Genomic DNA, 24702 nt, shown 5'->3' with positions numbered 1-24702 from the left:
TTCTTCTTCTTCTTCTTCTTCTTCTTCCTCTTCTTCTTCCTCTTCTTCCTCATTATCCTTTTTGTGTTAGAATGTAAACCTCTTAAGCATAGGGAATATTTTGCTAATGTTTGTATATGTATTGCTTGTGCTAATCCCTTCATACATGTTCTCTCTGTCTCTCTTCTGTCTCCTCTTTCTTTTTTCTTCTCTTCCCTAAATTTTTCTGAATCTTTCTGTTTCTTCTATCTCCTCTTTCTCTTCTCTCTCAATTATTTCTTTCCTTTCTCTCTTCTCTCTCATCTCTCTTCACACTCTCCCTCTTCTCTCTTTCTGTCTCTTTCTCTCTCTTTCTATACCTATACTACATATTGCTGCCATGTCCTGCCATCTCTACCTCCTTGACCATCCCTCACATCTGATTTGTTTTCATTATTCATACATCCACAACCTTAGTTTAGGACATTATTGTGTCTCATCTAGAGAATTACAATAACCTCCTGATGTGCCTCCCTGACTTTACAACCTTTACAGGTTGTATTTCATACCTCATTATATTTCATTCTTCTTCCCATACTCTATATTTTAATACAAGTTAACTGCCTGGAAGCTAGGTGGTAAAATAGATAGAATGTTGGGCCTGAAGTCAGACAGGTCTGAGTTCTAATCTGATTTCATATACTTTCTTGCTTTGTGACTTTAAGAACATTTACCTTTGCTTATCAATTATAAATAGGAATAATAATAGCTCTTACCTCCCAGGAATGCTATGACAATAAAAAGAGATAATATTTGTGAAGTATTTAGCACAACCTAGAACCTAGAAGCAAATTTATGAAGAACAAATAAAAGTTTAAAACAAAAATACTTTTTTTTCCTCCTTGGGATCCTTAGTTCTAAGGTCTGCCATTTCCAAGGTAGGAAGTAAGTAAAAAAGGACCAGTAAAGGAATCTGCCACTTTAGGCTTAGTCTTTTCCTTTCAACAACTTTTCTTGGTATAAGTTTGGTCACTGATCCTCACAACAACTTTGAGAGGTAGATACTATCATCATCCCCATTTTATAGATCAGGAAACTAAGGTGAACAGAGATTAAATGACTTGCTCAAGGTCATAGCTAATAAGTATCTGAAATCAAAATGCATACAAAATAAATACAAGACAGTCTGGAGAGCAGGGCACTATTTGTGGGAGAAGGGAACAAAGGGCTTCATGTGTAAAGTAGCACTGGAGCTGAGGTGAAGTAAGGATTAAAAGAGAAGAGAATAGGAAAAGAATAAGCATATATTTGGCCAGATAACCATGCTAAGCTCATTACAAATATTATCTCAATTGATCAGAGACTAAGTACTACTACTAAGCCTAAAATGGTGCTAGATTCCTAGACTGACAGTCATTTTTTTTCTGCCTCCTACCTAGGAGATGGCAAACCTTAGAGCTATGGACCCCAAGGAGCAAAACTGGGAGACTTTTGCTAGTACTAGGATAAGGCTACTTATCTCAGAAAAGCACAACAGTTCTTCAGCCAGGACAACAAATCTGATTATAGCTGGATTAAGAAAGGCCAAGAAAAGTGATGTTTAGCTTGGAAAGTGGAAGCATGGGCAAAGGAAAAAGGAAAATTCCTTGAGGAATAGAGAAGAACACCAGGGGTGAGACTGTTTGGACTGATTTTCAGTCATTTTTCAGTGGTGTTTGACTATTTTGATTATTGCCTTTTTCTTAGTAAATATTATGGAATGGCTTACCACTTTATTTTCCAGCTCATTTTGTAAGATGAGGAAACTAAGGCAGACAGGGTTAAGTGACTTGCAAGGGTCACCTACTAGTGTCTGAGGCTTGATTTGAAATCAGGAAGAGATGAGTCTTTATAACCCCATCCTGGCACTCTACTAGGTCACCTAGTTGCCCCTGTGGACTGATTAGACATTAAAAGTATTCTTTTCCTTCCACCCACATAGACCCCACTGGTAATTCTTTAGCTCCATTCTCTCATTGGCCTTGCTTTTGGGACTCTAAGTCTTTCCCCCTAGATGCTAGGAAATATTATTTGCTTCTCTTCATTTGAAACTTTTAATTTTGTCTTTATAAGTTTTATAACCACAGAGATGTGCTAACTTAGGTGCATTTATTGGGAGCGCATTTGGAAAGGAATAATTAGGAGAGAGGGGGATATTCTTGAAGAGAGAAAGCTAGATTTAAGATTGAAATATTTTGTCAGTGATGCTTTTAGCTGGTGGTTTCTATCTAAAGAAGGAGAATTGTGAATACTTTTTTTACAATTGCTCAGGGCAGAGAGATAATAATTATACAAGGAAAATCTTTTGGGTAATAAGTGAGTAGAAGGGTTAGAGTGGGAGCAAAAAAAGAAGAACTGAATATTACCACCCTGCTGCATTATTGCACAGTATAGGTGTACACACACAAATATTGTCTGTACAGTTAGTTCATTAACTTCCTGAGGACAGGGACTGCTGCACTTTTGTTTTTATATCACTAGTAACTAACCCGATATTTGTGCTTTGTTGTTGTTCAATTATTTCAGACGTGTCTGAAACTTCCTGACCCCATTTGGGATTCTCCCACAAAGATACTGGAACGGTTTGCCACTGTCTAGCTTATTGTACATCTGAGGATGCTAAGGCAAAACAAGGAAGTGTCTGAGGGTAGATGAGTCTTCCCTAGCACCAGCACTGTATCTTTTGTACTACTTTGCTGCCCCAGTCTAGTACCTGGCACATAATATGTTTTTGTGGATTAATTGTTTGAAAATACTTAAAACAGGGGGCAGCTGGGTAGCTCAGTGGATTGAGAGTCAGACCTAGAGACGGGAGGTCCTAGGTTCAAATCTGGCCTCAAACACTTCCCAGCTGTGTGACCCTGAGCAAGTCACTTGACCCCCATTGCCCACCCTTACCACTCTTCCACCTATGAGCCAATACATAGAAGCTAAGGGTTAAAAAAACAAAAGAAAAACAATTTGAAAATACTTAAAATGGACATAAAACACTTTAAGGTCTAGTAAGTAAAACCATAGACAGTTTGAAGGAAAGGAAATAGGTATACAAATTGCTCAAATATCTCAGTGTCAAATGACATCTTTCCCTTGGTATATATTGGGACCAAATAAAACTGTTCTCCACATGCTTAAAACACTATTTTGTTAAGGCTCATAAAGAGATTCTCAGACATACCCAAACTTAACGATTTAAGTATAACACTGGCGTTAGTATTCCAACCCAACTCCTCAGCTACTATAAAGGAGTTGACATATTGAGAGAGATGACTTACGCAGTTTTAGTTATTAACACAAAGAACATTAATTCTCAATAAACTCCCAACATGTGTTGTTATTTAGCATTCTGCCAACAATGTGCATTTGCAAATTGCTTCATAAACAATTATTTGTTTCCATGACAACCCTCCTTTTTAAATTATTTTCTTTCATTTCAATCTGATCTGGATTTTGCAAAAATGTTCTGAACCACTATTCAATATGGCAGGCGTGGCTTTTCTTCTATTGATGATTCTGGAGAGGGTGATTTAAATCTAGTCTTCCTTATAATTTTCACAATATAACCTTATAGAATGACCATATTGCCAGATGTTGTGCTGAACAACACATCGGATTAAGGTTAAAATGTGTCATAGACTCACCCTAAATGACTTCTCTTTGGTCATAAAATGTACTCAATTGCCATCACAGGCTTTGAATTATCTTCATTCTTTCTTTGGTCTGTAGCATTTCTCACAAAGTTTATATTAAAGCCAGAGAGCTACAAAGAACTTTAAGAGGTCATCTGTCTCATTGCCATCCCATCACTCTTTCCAGATGCAGTCATTGAAGAAAGAGCTTCTGGTTAGCACACTGACCTTTTCAGTCAGCTTTAGGAGGAGGAGAAGGAGGAGTATTTTTTACATAAAATAACATTTAAAAGAATAAAAAAAACCCATTTCTTTTTCTCCTCTTCATTGGTCATGGACGATAGCTTACCTTTTTAAGAATCAACAACCCAAACAATCTCAGCTCACTGGAATTATGGATCAAATGAATCAAGATGAAATTTAATGGGAATAAGTACAAAACCCTGCAGATGCAGTGTTGTTTGGTGGGGGAGAGGCTTGGAATCAGAAAAATCTGGATTTATGTCACACCACTAGTACTTAACAATTCTGTAGAACCAAGCCAGGCATATAACCTCTATGTACCTAATGTGATTCTCTATGACATTATCCATGAAATTACACACATGTCACTATAGTTGTGAGCATGAGGAGCCTTCACACTGATAGAAGCCTTTGAGTATTTGTGTAAATATGAAGTTATACATTTTAGTGTAAATGAAGTCAACCTCAGAAGAGCAACAGTGTGACTAGGGAGGAATTCAAGTGAAGATGATGGGGGATTTTAATGGACTATAAATTCAATGTGAGTCACTAGTCACCAAATAAGAGTTAGTATGGCTTTAGAACTATAAGGGACCTCTGAGCCCATCTAGTCTAAATTCTCATTCTATTGATGAGGAAACTGAAATCTCCAAAAGGGAGGTGATTTAGCTATGTTCATACAGAGCCTGAGTGGCAGAGGTGAGAGTTTTAAACATCTGGCTACACATTAGAGTGACATGGCAGCCAAAAAGAGGTGATAATATCTCAAAATATCTTAATAAAGGCATAGTATATGAAATGAAGGAGGGGATGATTTTTCTGTACTGGTCAGATCACATACTTGGTGCTCAATTTTCTTTTTTTTGAGGCAGTGTTAGATAGTGGAGAGAGCACTGAACTTGGAGTTAGAATGGCTCTGAATTCTAATTCTGCTTCTCACACAAGTCATGTGAGTATGATCAAGTTAGTACAGAATGGTCAAGTCAGTATATCAGGGTGGGGAGTAGTGTCACAAAACCATCTCTAACCTTTCTTAAACTCAATTTCCTAATATGGGGATTGATTAAAACAGGGTTAAAATGTATTTGGGCAGCTACATTGGTTGTACAATGGATAGAGCGCTGGGTCTAGAGTTAAGCAGATCTGAGTTTATATTTGGCTTTAGATATTTACAAGCTGTATGACTCTGGGTAAGTCACTTAATCCTGTTTACCTCGGTTTCCTTATCCATAAAATGAGCTGGAGAAGGAAATGGCCAACCACTATAGTATATTTACCAAGAAAACCCCAAATGGGGTCACGGAGAGTTGGGCATAACTAAAATGACTGAACAACAGCTACCATCACCAAATCAATATAACCATGAAAGGTTTTCTGTCCTTCACTTCTCCTATTCAATAATAACTTTCTGCAAGTCTATCAAAATCTATCTATATTTTTCTTTACTGTTTATTATGGTAGTTTTGAGTCTTATGAGAGGTTTGAAGCAGAAGAATATATTATCTGAAAGCTTATTTTATTGGTGACAATTTTAATGCTGCTTTCCCATTTCTGGCATATGTAGGATGTAAAATTATAAAGCCATCTGGTATATGACAAAACCTTAGGTACAAGTGACTCATAAGCGTAGCTACTGCCTAGGTAGCCTGAGCTTTTGGGGGTACTCAAATGATCTGAATCCTTATGGATGCCTCTGGAGAAAGTGTGATGGAAAATAGTTTTTATTTTTTAAATAAAGTTCTACTTGGAACCTCAGAACTTTAACTCATGCCTCTGGATTGAAAGGACTCTATTAAAGGCTATAATGTTCATACCAAAGAGCTATAATCCTGAGGAACATTTATGGGCTGTATCTACACTGCCAAAGTGGATGGCATGAGCTCTAACACTCCACCTCATTGCCACAGGGATTTGGCTGTCTGCAGTCTCAACAATAGTATATGGGCTTGATCAGCCTTTCCATTACATAAAAGGATTTTTCCGTCCTGGCACTCTGAGCCTAACCTCAGAATTCTGCAATATTTGACTCCCACTCATAGAATGCAAGGCTGACACCACATTGGCCACCTTTCAAGTTACCTGTGCCAAAATCTATTCAGACTCCTTGCACCAGAAAGCGGTAGTTAGATTAATTCCATCTATGCTTTAAATAAACATACAAGTGTGTTTGGGTCATAAGGAACATTTCAGATTCCCAGGTCATTTGACAACCCAAAGGAATCTGTAGGATGTCCATTTTTTTTCTTAAACCCTTAACTTTGTCTTAGGCTAGGCAATGGAGGTTAAGTGTGTTGACCAGGGTAACATAACCAGAAAGTGTCTGAGATAAAATTTGAATCCAGGACTCACTGCCTGGCTCTCAAACCATGAACCCACCTAGCTGCCTCTAGGATGTCTTTTTAATAACGATTATTAGTCACTGAAGATACTTCCATGACAAATTTGAGTGCAGCTTAGCATATTGCTTGGCACATAGTAGGTGCTTCATAAACACTAGATTATAATGATTTAATAAATGACCTTCTGAAGTTTGGTGAATTCTAACTTCTTTAGCATCCAGAACCTACGACTTTTTCTTTCAAATTTAAAAGATTGGGTGTTAGAGTGTTTGCCCTAAGAAATGACCCAGAACTATCCACAAAAGTGGTATGGCAAAATGGATAGAGAGCTAGGTGGCTTCCACTTCAGTTCAAGTACTCCCTCTGCCATGTGCTGACTTCTAGATGCTGGGAAATTTATTTAATATCTCAGTGCCTCTGACTCCAAACTCAAAACACTCTAGTGGCTCCCTTTTGTCTTTAGGACTAAAATATAAACTTTTCTATTTAGCATTTAAAACTTTTTGCCATCCAGGCCAATCTGTATTTCAAACTTTATTATATATTGCTCCTCCTACTGTAATCTGAAATCCAGCTAAACTGACCTTTTCTCCATTCATTTGACTTAATGAAGTATCTCCCATCTCCATCCTTTTGCACTGGTCAGCCCCCATGAGTGGAATGCATATTCTCAATCAGTCTTCAACTGAGAAGCTAGCTCTTCTTTCAAGATATAGCCCAGACTTTTTCTAATTTCCCCAACTACTAGTGCCTTCTATAACAAATAAAAGGTGCTGCAGGCTCAAAACCAGAATTATAAGCATTTATTAGTAAAAAGAGAGAGATTGACATCCACTACGGGATAGAGGTATTTTATTATTCCACACACTTCCCTTCCTAACTACCTTTTATTTAACTCCTTGGCAATTATTTATATTTATTCTCTTTATTTTTTATGTACTAATATAAGTCCTTGTTATCTTTCTCATAATATAAGGTCCTTGTGAGTAGAGATTGTTTCATTCTTTCTATTTATTTCCATAGTGCTGACATAGAAAAGGCTCTCAAAAATGTTTATTGATTGATTGATTTTCTTTAGTATGTCTTGTCCATCTCTTATAGAAACTAGGATATATTCTAGCAGACTCTCTATTTTTCTACCTTCCATGCTAAAGGCTAACACTCTCAAGAGAAGGGATATTTCAAAGATTTCCGAGTGACACTATTATGTCTCTCTCAATAAACATGTATCTTAGGGATTGTGACTGAAAAAAATGCAAGAAAGGGAAATGTTTTCTAAACATTTTGTATAAACCCTATGCAGTGACTGAAAAAAAAATTTGCTGCCACAGGTCATCATCTTCCAGACAAACAATTAAAAGTTAAAAAATAAAAGAGAAGCAAATAAAGTTCAAGAGAAAAAACATCAGTGGTTTAAAAACACAAATTAAAGAAAACACAATCAAACATTATCTGAAGGTTAATAACCCTATAAAAGGGTTCTTTTACTTAACTGAACAATTTTTGACCTTTTTAGATTCTTATCTAACTTGAACATAATATTAATACATGTGAATACAAGCACCTTTCTTTTTAGGATTGTAGATTTTAAATATGTCATCTTGGAATGTATTCAGTTCTGTTCTTTAAAAAATGAATTTCCGCCCTCTCATAATTTCACCCAAATCAAAAAAATAATAAAAACTTTGATAAAATATAGTGCCAATGAAAGTTTTATCTGAAGGTTATTTTATTATTTTTTATCTTAATGGTGCTGCCTATGCATGGTTTAAATTAGACATTAGAGAGTCTCTATTCTGTATCATAAGCGACAGACACATATTGCAAGGTGAAATTCTGAAACTGTTTTTGTGTGTTAGTAATAGTCATGAAAATGCCCTGAGGGCGGATTTGGTGACACACCCAAGGCAGACAAAGCCACAAGAATATTATTATAATGTGTCTGAGAGAATAATATGGGAGAAGAGCATTAGCCATCAACTGGAGACATTGGTTTTCCCAAGCATACACATGGTGTAAGTTAAAATGTTGACCACCCAAAACCTCTAGTTCATGCTCAGTCATCTGAATCTTCTTCCAAGTCACGCCTGCTGACTATGGTTGTTGTTTCCCAAATCTCTGTCTTAGGCCTTCTTCTTTACATTTTTTACTTGTTGGTCTCATCAACTCTCATGAATTCAACAATCTTCTCTGTGCAGAAGATTCTCAGATATTTTTTGTCCAACCCTAACCTCTTTCTTGACTGCAAGTCTTACATCTCTTTTAGAAATCTAAAATGGGTGTCTGATAAATATCTAAAATTCAGTATGTACACAAATGATGGCAAACACCTGGATTGACATTTCTTGAGATAAAAAACATTTCCTTTATTACTGAATAATATCCCCTTACCTTTCTCTTTTCAGTGTCAAATGATCTCTTTTGCCATCATCTTTTTTCTTCCAACTCAGAATCCTTTTGAGTATTTTTAGTGACTGCTCTCTCATATCTTTGTCCATTTCTTAACATTCGTTTCCTTAAAAAATACTTCAAAGGACAAAGTTTACTTTGCAGTCCAATAATAAGTACTTTAATCAATACTGAGTTAATGGAATGTACATTTTCTGGCTCTTGCTAGTAATATTAGTAATGTACTGTTATCATTAAAAACACAGTCCTTTTATGTCACAGTCACTCATGTAGCAATCCGCCTATGCTATTTTTCCATCTAACTACAGCTCCCGCCCTGATCTTTTGAGCCTAAATTTATTCCTTTACATTAATCTTTTTTTTAATTTTATTACATTAGATTTTTCTGTGCTATACATAATTAGGATATTTTAGCATCCTTGCTTTATCCATCAATATGTCAGCTAATCCCATCCTACTTCATTGTCATACAGGAATTTGATAAGTATTCCATTGATATAACTTCCAAATCATTGTGTGGTATAGCAAAAATCAAAGATCAGGTCCTTGCATCAGCTGGAAAACTTATAAGAACATAGACTCATTAAGAGCTATATTTTGAGTCTGGTCATTCATTCAATTAGTTAGGAATTCTCTTAACTATAGTCTCATAGCACATATCTCCATTTAATCTACAGGAATGATACTTTGTTCAAAGTTCTGCTAATATAGGTATCTTTTGTCTATAGCTTTTATCTGAATTAGCTATCCCATGAAATCAGTGTGGTTCTGTAGTATATCTGAAGATGACAAATTCAATTCCTAGTTCTTTAATTGACTAGATATATAATATGGATAATTAAATAATTTTTTTCTGATTTTTAGTTTTCTTTTCTAAAATGTGGATAATAATTTGACCCACCTACTGCATAGGAATATCATAAAGGTAAAAGTAGGTAATGCATGAAAATAGTTTTTGGACTATCAGATCATAATATATATGAAAATGTGCTATGGGCCAGAAGATATAGATCCGAGTCCTAATTCTATAGCTAATTTGTACAGTGATTTCAGTTTTTAGGCTTCAGTTTCTATATCTAAAAAATATGAGATGGTTGGACGAAATGACAATTGCAGAATATAAGTATTAAAAGGAATCCCAGGAGCCAACTAGTCTAACCCATACATGAAAATAATCTTTAATATCACCAATTTAAATGTTTTGACCTTTCAAGGTTTATATGGTGCCCCTTTGATCAATGGTGGATGGGGAGATGTGTGTGTATAGGGAGTGTAATTGGATACAACAGTTCCAAAACTCAATTTACTATGCTGCTCAACTGCCTCAGATGAATGCTAATAGTAGAGGCAATAGAAGTCCCCTAGAAAGTGATTGAGAAACTATGCCTTAGAGCTCTTGAATCTACTATTTTCAAATTGATTAGTTCATGGGTTTCAGTTCTTTATAGCTTAAAACTATCGTACACATGATCTGGAACTTTTATACTAAAGCTCACTCATTTTTGTTCTTGTCTTGATATCCAACATCATAGGGACGGATTTGACCAGCTTAATATTCCTAACCATTTTTATTGTCATAGTTTTCAAAATATGGAATAGTAACTTAGATATGTGGAATATATATATATATATACATATATATATGTATATATATATATATATATATGTTCAAGAAGTATAGCATCTCATGTGTAAAGCCTAACTGAGCCCTTTCCAGGGTCACTTATCTACCTTTGGCATCCCCCTTACACTTAACTCTCACTCATGGCTTCAAGAAACTGTAGCATATGCAGTGGCCACCCTCAAGTAAACCAACCTGGGAGATGGGCTAAAACAGGTTGAGTGTAACCTAAGGGCTACAAACTTGTTGGTGATATAGAGGGATATCTACACCAAACATATGAAGACTTCCCCTGGAGGAATTGGTGGCTGAGAACAAAACTACAAAGGCAGCTAAATTCAGTACTTCAGAGTGCTTAGAGCTTGGTTAGACATTGAAGATCCACTTCATTCTGCCACATCACAGGTCATCCTGATTTTGGTCCTTCCCCTGGACTTTGATGTCTCTGGAAGAGACAGTGAGGCAGATGACTTTGTGCCTCATTTAAATCTAATTCATGCACAAATCAAGACATCACATTATGATGTCACTGGTCCTCTTTGGAAGGACCAAAGCCCATGTAACCTAGAATTCCTAGACCCTCTCAGTTGGTCTATGAGGATGGCGTGTCAGCTACAACTTTCTTGTCCATTTTCCCTCATCTGTTTTAACTTGGTAATGGCATTGTGAATGGATGGTAATCACAGTGAACACCCAGAGACCATCATGTCCTATATCTAATATCTGGCTGACTTAATTATTCCCTGCTCTATACTGATGTTATCAGAGTCCCTGGAGCCTCTGCTGTGAGAATTGCCCCAAATGTCAGTGAACCAACCAGTCATCCTGATTGATTTATTTAAACTGGGTCAGTGTTCTATGAATGCAGTCATACTGTAGAACTTCAAAACATCTTGATTTTTTATTATTTTCTTCTAACGAGAAAAAAAATCTTTCCGGGAGAAAAGCCTTTTTTATTACAAAATTTCAGAAGCATGTTAAACATCAAATATTGCCTATAAACATTTTAAAAGTGTAAAATACTCTCCTTTTGTTCAACTGTAATAACAACATATTGAAGATTACAAGTGAAAAATAATAATTGGAATGCACATACATGGGCAACAGAATTCAAAAAAGCTTTTTCCCTAGTTAGCAACAAGGAGTGTGAGAATGCAAAATTTCATGCAAATTAGGCTGAAGTTATTAATGTGCATGCTGTTTCATATATATAATTTTTAAAATGAGATAAAGAAGGAGATTTTTCAGGAATCTAACTGAACACCAAATATCCATAAAAGAAGAAAGTTTTAAAATCAGTAATTTGTATATACTTTAAATCAATTAAGCTCGTGAAAATTGAACTCACCAAGAATAACTTTCCTGTTTTCTATTGGCCATTTTTAGAATTGTTTCCCTATATTTCTCCTCACCTTGAGTTTCACAACAACTAATAACTATCTTGATGGGTTTTTACCTCTTACTTGGCTTAAGTTATCATCATTACTCAATTTACTTGTGAATTGTTACACAGTTGCATTTCCTTTCTGCTGTTAATGTGTAATAAAATAGCCAGAAGCAACCATGAGAGCCTTATAAAATTATATTACAGAATGTACCACCACCCTTTATTTGTTTGGGCATTTGTTAATTAAAATTTGTTTGAGGTGATCTTCCAAATACATTGCACTTGCAAGGATATTATCCTTTGGCTTTCTGATTTCTCTGGATCTATTGGGTCAATTATTTAAAAAATACTTCAGAGACACCCATAGTTGTGTATTGATTTTCCTTTTGTTGTTATTGTGGTCATTGTCCTGCCCATCATACTTTGTACTAAAAGGTTATTTTTATTTACATTTAATTTGTTTCATTTATTTTCTACAGTTCTCCCCGCTTTTTCTGAGTCAAGTTTCTTGTCTCTGCCATGATGGGATTGGACAAGATGATCTTTAAGTTCACTTTAGACTCATTGAAATGAAGATGCTAATAACAGACATACTCCAGTTGTAACAGTTTCACTAAAGAGAATATCAGCAAAACTAGAACAATTACCTTGGAATAATTACTACAGTTCCTAGGCCACAACACCAATGATGATGGGATGGAGGAAGTGATGCTACTGTAAAGCTACTTGATGTGGACAATGCCATTTTATAATATATTTTTATTTCAATGTTAAATAGTACAACCTTACATAATATTTTTCCTTCTTTACCTCAGTTCTTATACCAACAAATAGTCCATTATGTCTCTGATCATAGGGACCAAGAGTAGATAAATTAATTATGAAGTCTCCCTTTTCATTGCCTGAAACAGAACAAATTATCAGTAAGGACAGACACTTTTGAGAGAGAAAGAAAGAGATTGTTTCTCCATGCTTTGTAATCAAAATTGCAATGGAAGCATTTTTCTTTCTTGAAACCAGTTCTTATTGCCTTCTCCCCTTCATTCCATATTAACAATTATGTATTGGTCATTCTCAGCACAAGATACTCCTAGATTTTCATTTTGGTTCCTCTGCATGCACTCTCCTTATCTGTTATTGTTTTATTTTAAGTTCAGTAACATTTTATTTTTTCCCAATTATTTATCTGTGCTTGTATAGAATCAGAATGTTACAGCAGAAAGGGACCCTTATGACCATGTAATCCCAATCTCTCATTGTACAAATGGGCAAACTGAAATGGAGGGACACTTTGTGACATATTCAATATCACAAAACTGTTAAGTGGCAGAGGCTGATATTTTTTTGAACCTGGAATTTCTGACTCCATGTTCACTATTCTTTCCCCTGTTATCATGGTTTCTGTGTACCAATCAAACATCCTCAAAAGTATATTCATCCAAATAAGTATCTTCACTTTTCCCCCTTATATTAAAACCCTTATCATAGGACCATAGATTTTGAACTAAAAATTCATTATTAGCTCCCTCCCTCCCCCAATTTGTTCTACAAGAGTCCTTTATTACTACCCTCTAAAATACTCTAATATCCCTGCATCCACTGAATTGCCTACCCTGAAATTTCTAAACTCAAACCATCTTCAATATTTCTTTACTATTCTAGGCCACAAATCAATTTTTTAAAAACTCAGAATTGAAATGATCTCTTCTGACACAACTTTGTACTCTCCAACTATGATTTGAAATTAGCTAGTGCTGGCCAATCCTTCTATTTGTCCTTTATCAGCTCTCCTGGCCAACTTAATGTAGTAGCTGTCCCAGAACATTGCCTTTCTTAGTAAGCTCTCAGTTCCCTCCATACCACAGCTGATGATTTTGTCTTTTACGTTACCTGGAAATCAAAGATCATTCTAGTATGAGCCCCCAATATGGCCATCTTGCTTCTATTTTTGCATCTTCTTTTTTCCATTATTTTTGAGTTACCTTTATTGTGTCCAACCATTCTGCACCCCGCCCTCCCCCCCCAGTGTACCTATAATTTCTTTTATAAAAAGTGACATCACCTGCTTTCTGGCTTCTACCTTCAGCTCTAATTCCATTCTAAAATGTCTCCTTTCCTTCTGCCTTTAAAATGTTTCTTTAGTGTCTAAGTGGACTTATAGTTCATATCCCTAAAATTTCCTCCTACTTCTGAGTTCTCTTCTCCTTGACTGGAATCCTTAGTTGAATTTTACTCTTCTTTTTCACCTTTCTCTCTCCACTTTCTCATTCAAATTATCATTCATAGTATGGTTAGGTTATTTTATTTGTGATTCTCTGGTTATGTCCTCATATTTTTCAGTGACTTCTTAATACAATTTCCTTAACATGACATTCAAATCCCTCAAAATCTGGTGCTATACAACATTTCAAATCCGACTTCTGCTCCAAATGGTTGGCTGTCCAGACAAATTGGGATACTCTATCCCTGAATGATTCCATATATTCTTCCTTCTATGTCTTATAAAATTTATTCCTCTCAGAATGCCCTCTTCTTCCTTCTATTAGCTTCCTAGCCACCATTTAAATACTAGCTCAAATAGCATTGTTGTTTTTTTTAAAAAAAAAAAACCTTCTCTCCTTTGCCCAATTGTTAATGATCTTTTCCCTTTGGACTAACTTTTTTCCATCTCTCTTTATACCCTGATAATGTTATTATACTTTATTATCAATGGATCAATAACAAATTATTTTAAAGTATATACAAATATAAAAAGGATACGATCTTTACCCTCAAGGAACCTATATTCTAATAAGGGAAGATAAGATACATATGAGACAGGGGACAAGGAAGGCAAATGTTTGGGGCATCACAGGGCTGATGAATTGATTCACAATAAAGTTGGTTGGCATGCCCTTTCTTGGAACTTTTTGATACTATAAGTGTTTGATTATATTGCTGAGTCCAGAGAAAAATGAGGTAGAAAAGGAGGGAAGAGATAAAGGGTAGTATTGACAGTAGATGTGTAGCAGTAGGTTAGAGGGCAGCATGGACAAGGGAAATGATTGAGGGTCCGTGAAGGTTGTCTGGTCTGTTGACTGTGGATGGCTAAAAATAGCATTCCTATTGAGTTTATTCTAGCTTACTCAACAATTTTGTCAACTCTGCTTCAGAGTGGGATTTCTAATTTTTTGCCTCTTCCAAAATTTCTGTTAATTACATTAATCTTTCTGGATGCCAATTTCTTCTTGCCAATTCCCTCATTCTAGAAGTATCCTGTCTCTGTGAGTCTAATAAAAGGCAAACTCATTCAAAGGCCAATAGTTTTTTGTTTGTTTGTTTGTTTTATTTTTAACCTTACCTTCCATCTTAGAATCAATATTGTGTGTTCTAGGGAAGAAGAGCAGTAAAGGTGAGGCAATGGGGGTTAAGTGACTTTCCCAAGGGTCACACAGCTAGGAAGTATCTGAGGTCAGATTTGAACTCAGGACTTTCCATTTCTGGGTCTGACTCTCAATTCCCTGATCCATCTATATATTCTTTAATGTCATGTAGCATAAGTTGTGATTAAGAATTTCCTATTTTGAAATACAATCTAAATCATATGATCTTGATGTTGTGTTACACAGAAATAAGTTAAATAGCATAGGTCTTTCTCTGCTTTCCACTGATGCAGAAATGATAATTCATAATGAAAAAAAACCCTCCTTCAGAACTTGATAAATATGACTATTTACTGGTCTTGAAAGTATAATATTTAATCAGTGAATTAAGGTTTTAAAATTCTTTCTCATTATTACTTTGATTATGATGAGTTTCTTCATTGCTCTCTCTGCTTGGAAGTGAGCATAAGAACAATTAATATTTAGATGGTAGGGAATAAATGTTCACCTAGCAAAGGAAATCAAAATTAGAGCGGTGGAAGGAAATCCAAATGTGTATTGTCATAGGACCCAAGGGGAAAAGAAGTGGTGGTCAGCAATTTCAAGGTTGTATAGAGATCAAGCATTTATCTCTTAAGCAGCGTTAACCACTAAGCTTGTACTTTCATTTGAGTATTGAAAGGAAAGGAGGTAATAAAGGAAGGCTGTGAAAAGAAAGTGATATAAAAGAATAGTTTGAGAGGATAGCAAGATCAAATGATAATTCTTTAAGGACCAGAAAAACCTAGACATGTTTCAAGGTATAGGGAAAAAAATTCAAAAAAACAATTAGATAAAAGTAAATGAGGAAAGACAGGAAAAGAGCAGTGAATGGGGCACATTCATGAAGGATGTTTTCACTTTTCTCTTCTCAGTGTCCCTCTAACATTTTGCATAAAGTTTCCAGGAGACATGGCGATTTTTGCCCCATGGTTTTCTTTCCTCCAATATGGTACCAGAAATACATGGTATTCTACAAGTATACAATGAGAATCATGAAGAATACTGCACTTCACTGACAAGTAGCAAATATCTCACACAACACATGGTGAGTTTATTAATGAGAAACAAACAAAAGATCAATCAAGTAAAATTTTATAATATTAAATGCACCACAGAATAAAGGCCATCAAGTTTGGACTCTTCTAATTTGGAATTTTTGATGACCAGACTGAGATAGATGAAAGTTTGCTTTTCACTCTAGAGGAAAAATAAAATAAAATTAACATAATTAAACCACAGAGGATATTTTGAACAAAATCATGAAAAGAAAAATATTTTTAGAGCTTTCCAATTTGTATTTTCTAACAAATGAAAGGCATTAATTAAAATGTGTTTAAAAGTTTAGAAATATATTCTTTAACAGCTAGTTTGAATTGTTTCTACAATACTTAAAAGCAATAAAAATAAATCTATTTAAAATATTATACAATTTAAGATTCACTAATTGAGATGGATTTTCTACAACTAATTCAAAAGTATGCAAGATTTATGAATTGTTTATTCATTTTCCTCTCCAAGTACTATGTTTGGACAAAATATTCAGTCTTTTAATCTTTAAAGTATTGTATGTTTTTTTGCTGAAATCCTTCCAAATTAGGAGGAATGGCAATATAAACATTAACCTATTTTCCCCTGTTTAGGGACTGTATTGACTGCCTTCCTGGTGACCTTTTAAATAAAAGGACTGTCCATTTTTTTTTTTCAGTTTTTCATAAATTATTTATCTTATAAGTAGATTATTTCTTTCTTCTCCACCTCTCTTCAAATGAAGAATAAAAAATAGGGGGGATCATTATAACAAATATGTGTAGTCTAGAAAAACACATTTCCACATTGGTCATGTGTACAGAACTATCCCATTTTGCCCCCATGTTAGCTCAGTGGAAGAAATCTTTTTTTCCCAGTTTGGAGATTTTTTTTAAACAAACCCTGGGAGGTTAAAGAGGTGCTAACACTGATTAACAGGAAAATGAGGAGATGTGTGCATGGGGAGATGTTTCTAGTTAGCCCCCATGGGGAGGAAAAGGGAGGGAGGAGGTTGTGTACATTCCCAATGAGTGCTGATTTTATTAAATATATTTACATAATTTGCAGAACGTGTGAGAGTTGTATAAAATACTTCTTTAGAATAGTTCCCATGATTTTTGTAATTTTGAACCTATGAATTTTTAATAATTTTTTTCCTTTTAAAATATTTGATGATTTAAGTTGCTTTATGAGGTTATTTTGAGGAAAAGGGAGGTGGATAACTGGAAACCCTTTTTCAGAGAGAATAATTTTAGGAAAATATTTCATTTTAAAATTATTTTTATTTTATTGATTAATTATGAAATTTTTTCCATGGTTACATGATTCATAGGAAAATATCATTTCTAAAGGAAAATAAGACTTAAAAATAGAATGTTATCATGATGATCTTTGTTTTGTGCCTTTGAAATAAAGTTAGCTCCATTGGCATAGTTATTTTATTGACTTATAGTAATTTGGCATCCTTTAGTGTTACTATATAATAACTTTTTAATTAAGTTGGAGTGTGTAGGGAAAAGAATAAAAAACTCATGCTTTTCACAGAACTCTGGGAATATCAGTGTTCAACAGAACAATAACCTTGAAGTCAGCGTACAGGCGAAGACCCTTTGCAGAGATACCACAGGTCAACTGCCTCTGTAGAAGTCTTTGTTTCTGCCTCCTCAGTAGCCTCAGATTATGAAAATCTAGAAAAGGAACTTGTTGCTCCTAAAAGCCTTGTCACTTTAAAATGGTTTGCTATCAGAAATAGACATAATTTTATTAATAGAAATGATATTAAAGAAAGTGTATTACTGTCTGCTTTGCCACTTTACCTTAAAGACATTTGGCCTTTCCATTTGCCTAGCATCTGAAACCTTCTAATAAGTATTGTATCTCTTATTAAAATGTGAGATCCTTACTAATAGCTAGCGTTTTATATAGTGCTTTAAGGTTTGCAAAAGGCGTTATTATTTCATTTTATTTTATCTGTGCACCCTGAGAGTTGAACTATCTTGCCTTGTATCCCAAGCATAAAACACAGTTCTTTGAAAATCCTAAATGCTTAATAAATGACTTTTCATTTCATTCATCTTTGACTTCTTTCTGAACAAATCTGACATATGGATATTTCTTGATTTTGTGTTTCTAACTGTAACATTTAACACCTTTTCATCTAAGCTCTCATAAGACTCCACTGTTAACAACCATGTAAAACAAATTGAATTTCAGACAAAGGTCTGAAAGAAATTAGGGCTGGCTTCAAGGATTTCAGGCTATAGGGAGAGAAGAATTTCAATAAAAAGTGGAATTATATTCTGAGGTGGATGAGCTTCACTAAAGCAAACTGTTCTGACTTTCACGATGCCAGGCCATTGAGACAGAATTTCAGGGATGGGCTATCTCTCCCCCTTCTATACTCCCACATTCAATCTCTACCCTCCATTCCAATTACCTTCTGGCATGGTATAATACACCTAGTGCTTTTTTCTTTCTAACCCCTTAAATAATTTTTTTTGCCTGATGTCTCCACTTACTAATATATTTTCTCCTTAACCCTTTGCATCTTTCTTTGCTTAGTGGATTACACCCTGGGCTTAGAATCAGGTACTCTAGGGTTCAAATCCTGCCTATGCCATGTGACAACAGGCAAGTTACTTAACTCTGCTGAACTATTTTTTTTATGAAATGGATATAAAAAATGTTCTACCTATGATGTGAAGCATTGAGGTCATAGAGTGGATAGATAGATGACTTAGGAGTTGGACAGAACTGCTTGTGTGACTATGGGCAAATCATTTAAAGGTTTTTTTAAATTTAAAACCCTTACCTTCTGTCTTGGAGTCACTACTGTGTATTGGCTCCAAGGCAGAAGAGTGGTAAAGGTAGGCAATGGGGGCCAAGTGACCTGCCCAGGGTCACACAGCTAGGAAGTATCTGAGGTCAGATTTGACCCTAGGACCTCCCATCTCTAGGCCTGGCTCTCACTCCACTGAGCTACCTAGCTGCCCCCAAAATAATTTAAGTTTTGAATGATCTAAAGAACTCTTAGTTTCTAGGTTGTAGAGAAGGTGCCAGCTTCAATTGATGGAGGGAGTTTCTGTGTCAGAGAGTTTCTGTTGCAAAAATCACATAGTCCCTATGTTTACCTAGACTATAAGCCATAGAGGATTGTTGAATGAAATAAGGTAGGCAAAGTGAATTTTAAAACTTAGTTTGTTATTTAGTTGTGTCCAACTCTTTGTGACCCCATGGACCATAGCTATCTATGTGGTTTTCTTGGGAAGGATACTGGAGTGATGTGTCATTTCCTTTTCCCATGTGTACTTTTGTAAGGCCATCATAAGTTAGGGGATTCATCAAATGTCATGTAGGTAGAAAGGGCCTGGGGTTGGATTTGAACTCTGGTCTTCCTGATGACAAGTCTAGCACTCTGTCCACTAAGCCACTTAATTGCCTCCTATTTATATCAAGGTTAAGTGACTTCCCCAAGATCATACTGGATTTGAATTCAGATTTTCTTAATTCCAGGCCCAGTGTTCTTAACCTCTGAATGTTGAACATTTCTACCTCTCCCCAAATGCATTCAAGAAACACTTAAGTTTAATTTGCATTGGGCCAACTGGGTGGGTGAGTAGATAGAAAACTAGGCCTAGAGATGGGAGATACTGGTTTCAAATCTATTCTCAGTGACTTCTGGCTGTGTGACTCTGGACAGGTCACTTAACCTCAATTACCTAGCCCTCACCTCTTTTCGCCAATGCTTAGTATTTATGTTAAGACAGAAGGTGTAAGGGCTTAAAAAAAGTTTAATCTACATTATATACATTTTCTTTATCATTTCTTAACCCAGAAATCAACAAAACAATAAATCAAGCTCTGATTTGTAGCTTACCATTTCAGAGTTGTAAGTACTCATGACTTAAAATATAACAATCTCCCATGAACTGAATCCAGTACACTCCTGCTACCATTACTCTGAAAGTTTTGCCTACAAAGTTACTACTAAATTCCTCCCTTTACCCCATTAATTCAGTAGTTTTTTCTCCATCCTCATCAGTCTTTTCCTCTTTTCAGCATTTGACACTTGACTACTCTTTCTAGACAAAAGCCCTTATGTTGCTGATGTTTAGAACTCAAAGATAAGGCTTTACGTTTATGTCTATTTCATTTCATCTCTTTTTTTTTAACTTGACCCACTTTTCTAGTCCAGTGTGAAGAATTCTTTGGAACCTGACTGTCATTGTGCTAATTATGCCTCTAAGCTTTCTTCCTGGGCTACCAAAGATTCTCTTTTATTTTAGTCTTGTTTGTGTTTCCACAATAAGATTTGTGGGTTTTCCTCACAGTTGCATTTTCCTGACATATATACTACTTTATTATCCCCTTGAAAATCCATCTCCCTTTACTTCCTGGGATTATTAAGCACTGATTGACTGGAGCAACATAATCCTATATTTTGATTGGAATCAAAGAAATTCAGATTCTAGTACCTATACTGATAAATATTTTGCTTAGACCTAGAATTTGCCACATTTTTAGTGGTATCTAGTCAATGGCCTGAATCAGAGCTCCCTAACCAATACCAAGTTCACAGGCCTTACTAGTGCTGCCTAATTAGGGGAGAAGTAACAGTGATATGTCAGAGCCAGTTTGGGTGATGCCTGCTGCTGCCCCCCCAAATCCTGATGCTTTGTAGGCAGCATTTATGACGAAACTTTTGAATATACTTTTGGTACTCTTTGTCCTGCTATCATATAGTTCCCCTCTTGCTTAACACAGTACCTGGCATAGAGAAGGTGCTAAATTAATGTTTTTTTGACTGATATGCTGGCTTAAAATCATATGTCTGGTCTCTAGTTTCCAAATTCTGCTTTAGCCCCTTGGATTTTAGGTGTTCAAACAATCCTGCTTCTTGGCCTACTCTTTGCCTCCCAATTTCTTCCCTAACTCTCTTTTCCCAGGATATGGGGAAAGGATACTTATTCTGACTCCTAAAGATGCTTACAGATGATAGGAGGGTCTCCTATAACTGACCAGACACTTAGTTAGATTTAGCTCTCTACTGCAACTCATAACTCCTAAGCTCAAGTGATCAAAAAGCCTCAGTCTCCCCTGCAGCAAGGATTATAGGTGTGAACCACTATTCTTGCCCTGGGGACTCAGACTTGAAATCTCAGCATCTTTTCTTTCTCCCTCATCTACCATTTCCATTCAGTCATCTGTCTTGGTGGTTTTATTTCTTTAACATGTTTGTATTTTATCCCCTTCTTTTTACTCACACTGTGATCGCCCTAGTTTAATCTTTCCTCACTTCTCATCCAGATCACTGTAATAGGCTTCTAAAGAAATGGTCTCCCTATTTCCAGTCACTCTTTATAGTTCACCCTTCAAACTGCCAAGACAATGTTCTTAATGCCCAAAAGTGACCAGATCTCTTGCCTGCTCAAAAACCTTTGATATTTCTCATTGCTTATAGGATAAAATGTGACTTTTTATTTTGGCATTTAAAATCTAAGCAATACGTCCTTGACTTTGTGTAGGGAAACACATACTAGATCCACAATCAGAGAACTTTAATTCATATACAAGGTCTTTTATTTAATAATTCCGTGAAGTGAGACCAGAGAAGTGTAAGATCGTCTCTTAGGTCCTTAGTTTCCTCATTTGTAAAAAGAGGGTATTGGGCCAGAACACAAGACTCTTCTAGTTCTATAGGCAAGATGCTACCTTTGTACTTTGATTTTACAAAACTACCCTTCATGCTCTTTTCCAGAAAAACTAGATCGCTGGTCCTTTCTTGAAATCCACTGGCTACCTTTTGTGTCCCTGAATTCAGAATGAGCTATCTTCCATGGCTGGAATTCATTCCTATTCCTCATACATTTCTCAGAAACTAGTCTGGGGCTATTGCCTTCATAATGGGAATTTTGGATTTCCTGCCAATCCCTTCTGATTCTTTGTCTTTCTTGTCTCTGAGGGCTTTCAAAGATGCTGAGCATATGACTCTTGGAGACTATATTTGTGCTTTCCTATTCATGTGAAATTTTTCATAAGTCAGGGAATTAGTAGTGGTGGAAAACCTCATGGGAGTCTGGCACTGCAAGTAGAAATAATAGCTCACATTTTTATATATTTATATTATATTTTGACATTTGTAGGCTTAACTTTATGTTAATAAAATTACATGCTTTATCTTCTCTAAATCTTATAGAAATATTTTTATGTAGATATGAGAATTATTATTATCCCCATTTTGCAGATGAGAAAACTAAGGAGTTGAGGTTAAATGATGCCCTTTGTCATAGAACTAGAGTTAAATATGGATTTTGAACCCAAGTCTTTCTGACTATAAATCCAATATTCCATCTTCTATATCACATGCATACTCAGTAAATATTTGTTTTCTGAATCAGGAAAATTTGAATTCTCATCCTGCCTTAGATACTTTTACTTAACTTCTCAGGGTCAATTTCCTCATTTTAAAAAGTGAGAATATTAATATTTTCACTATCTATCTTAGAGAGCTATAAAGACAATGTTAAATAAATCTTAAAGTGCTATGTAGATTTATTATTATTAATTCTATTCTCTTGAGCTAAAAACAAACTACTTCATTTATTGTATCATGGCTCAGTTAACACTACTCTGTTCTCAACAATCTCCTCTCCGTTCTGGAATTTGTCAACCAGAATTTGTCATCTGCCTTCTCATTTGAAACTAGCATTTTCTTGTGCTCTCCAGTCTATTACAGTTCTCTCTACTCATGGCCATCAGTTCTCCTATTTATCCAGAGTTACAGGTTCAAGAAACTGCTTTTGCATATTTCTTGTTCCTATTGTAATTTCCAGAACATAGAACATTCCTCTTACAAGTATTCCTTATTGACATTTTCTCTGTAGAGGTCCATTTAATTTGCAATGCTATCCATTTGTCACCCTTATTATTGCCTTAGATTGATATCTAGTTTATTTCCTCAATTTTTCAAAATATTTTCAATTTACTGTCTCCTTAGTCTTTCCTTCCTCCTCACCCACTGTTACTATCTTCTAGAAGTTCAGGGTTCTTATTCATGAGTCCTTTCTAATAAATTGACTATATAACTCCTCAAGTTTCCTCATATCTATAGATTTCCTTCTTTACCCTTCCTCAGGAATACATTGATATAGCCAAACTTAAGACCTTACCATAAGGATTTAATCACTTTTAGGACATTTTCAGTTGTGTTCAACTCTTCATGAGCCCATTTGGGTTTTCTCAGCAAAGATTCTGGAGTAGTTTATCATTGACTTCTCCAGCTTATTTTATAGATTAGGAAACTGAGGTTGGTAAAAGTAAGAGGTATCATTTAAAATTGTATGTATGATAATATAACATAGTGCTCTGAATACAGAGTGGGGCTAATGATGGGATAATGAAAACCAAAATTAAATAATATTCATTTTTAAAGTCTAATGTTTAAAGCCTATTTTAGGCAAGTAGAAGGCTCCCTGAATTTCATTAGGTGCTCAAAGTTTTTTTTTTTAATTTTGCTTTTGGCCCTTATTAGATGGTGAACTGAGACATGGGAAGAAGCCATGGAAGAAGAAATATGACTAGCATATATATCTTAATATCCTAGTTTCTAAGTAAATATCATATTGTTAAAGATAAAGAGACCTAATTCCTTCACCTATTACTGTCAGAATATACTAGATAATATTTTTGTTAGCAAATATTGAGCAAATTATTTGATTCACTGTAGAGTCTGCTTATGGAAAATGTAAGCAACATTTTTATTATGTTCACCTTTCCTGCCTCAATGGCCCTAGGGCTAACACTATAAATGAGGTTTATAGTCTGATTCATTGCTGGGCAACTTGGAGATGCTCCTCTCTTTTGTAATTGGCATATATCCCTGTGGGGTGCCAGGTCCCATTATTTTTCAGTTTCTAACAGGGTTGAAGATCTTTTGTTCCATTGGTTTTACTTGTTGAGATTTTTTTTACTACCTCCTCCTGTAGACATAACAATGAGAAGTTGGCTTCTGTTCCAGTTCTCATTAGATCATTAATTTGCAAAGCTGTGAAAATGAGGTATGTACTAGTTGAATGCTATCGACTATGTCACTGTGCAAGTCTCCCGCCTGTATGGCCTTGTTCTTATTCATCTGATATGCAGGGTGTCTTTCACATACTTGGCACTTAATGCATTTTTACAGAGATGGACTGAAATGAATTGAATGTGGATGTGACTATTATAGTTATTTGGGAATATCAATCTGAATGATGCTACTGATATTTTTTACTCAGTTGAAAATTCCTTTCTTTTCTATGGGTACTAGTCCACTGCAAGGGGAAGAGAACAGTGACTATTTCTAGAAGGATAATAGAACTATAAATTTTGAGCTATAATGGAAGATCTGGTCTACTATCTTAATTTTACAGAAGAAAAAGTTAAAGCTCAAAAAGGTTAAATATGATTTTCCAAAAATTTTTTCTACTCCTTTGATTCTGAATTAGTGTGCCCTTATTTATAGTTAAGAGAATATATCAAGCTATGTGTCTTCTCCCCTAACACTACCCTAGGTCATTGGTCATATTAGAGGAATAACATAAAACTCTGGTCAGAATTTCTATTTGCCTAAGTCAATGGAGAATGAGAAGTTCTTTTATTTTAATTAATAATG

The sequence above is a fragment of the Gracilinanus agilis genome, chromosome 3, assembly GCF_016433145.1.
Source record: "Gracilinanus agilis isolate LMUSP501 chromosome 3, AgileGrace, whole genome shotgun sequence".
Taxonomy (NCBI): Eukaryota; Metazoa; Chordata; class Mammalia; order Didelphimorphia; family Didelphidae; genus Gracilinanus; species Gracilinanus agilis.
The sequence above is the reverse complement of the archived record's forward strand: the minus strand, read 5'-3'. Positions refer to the sequence as shown.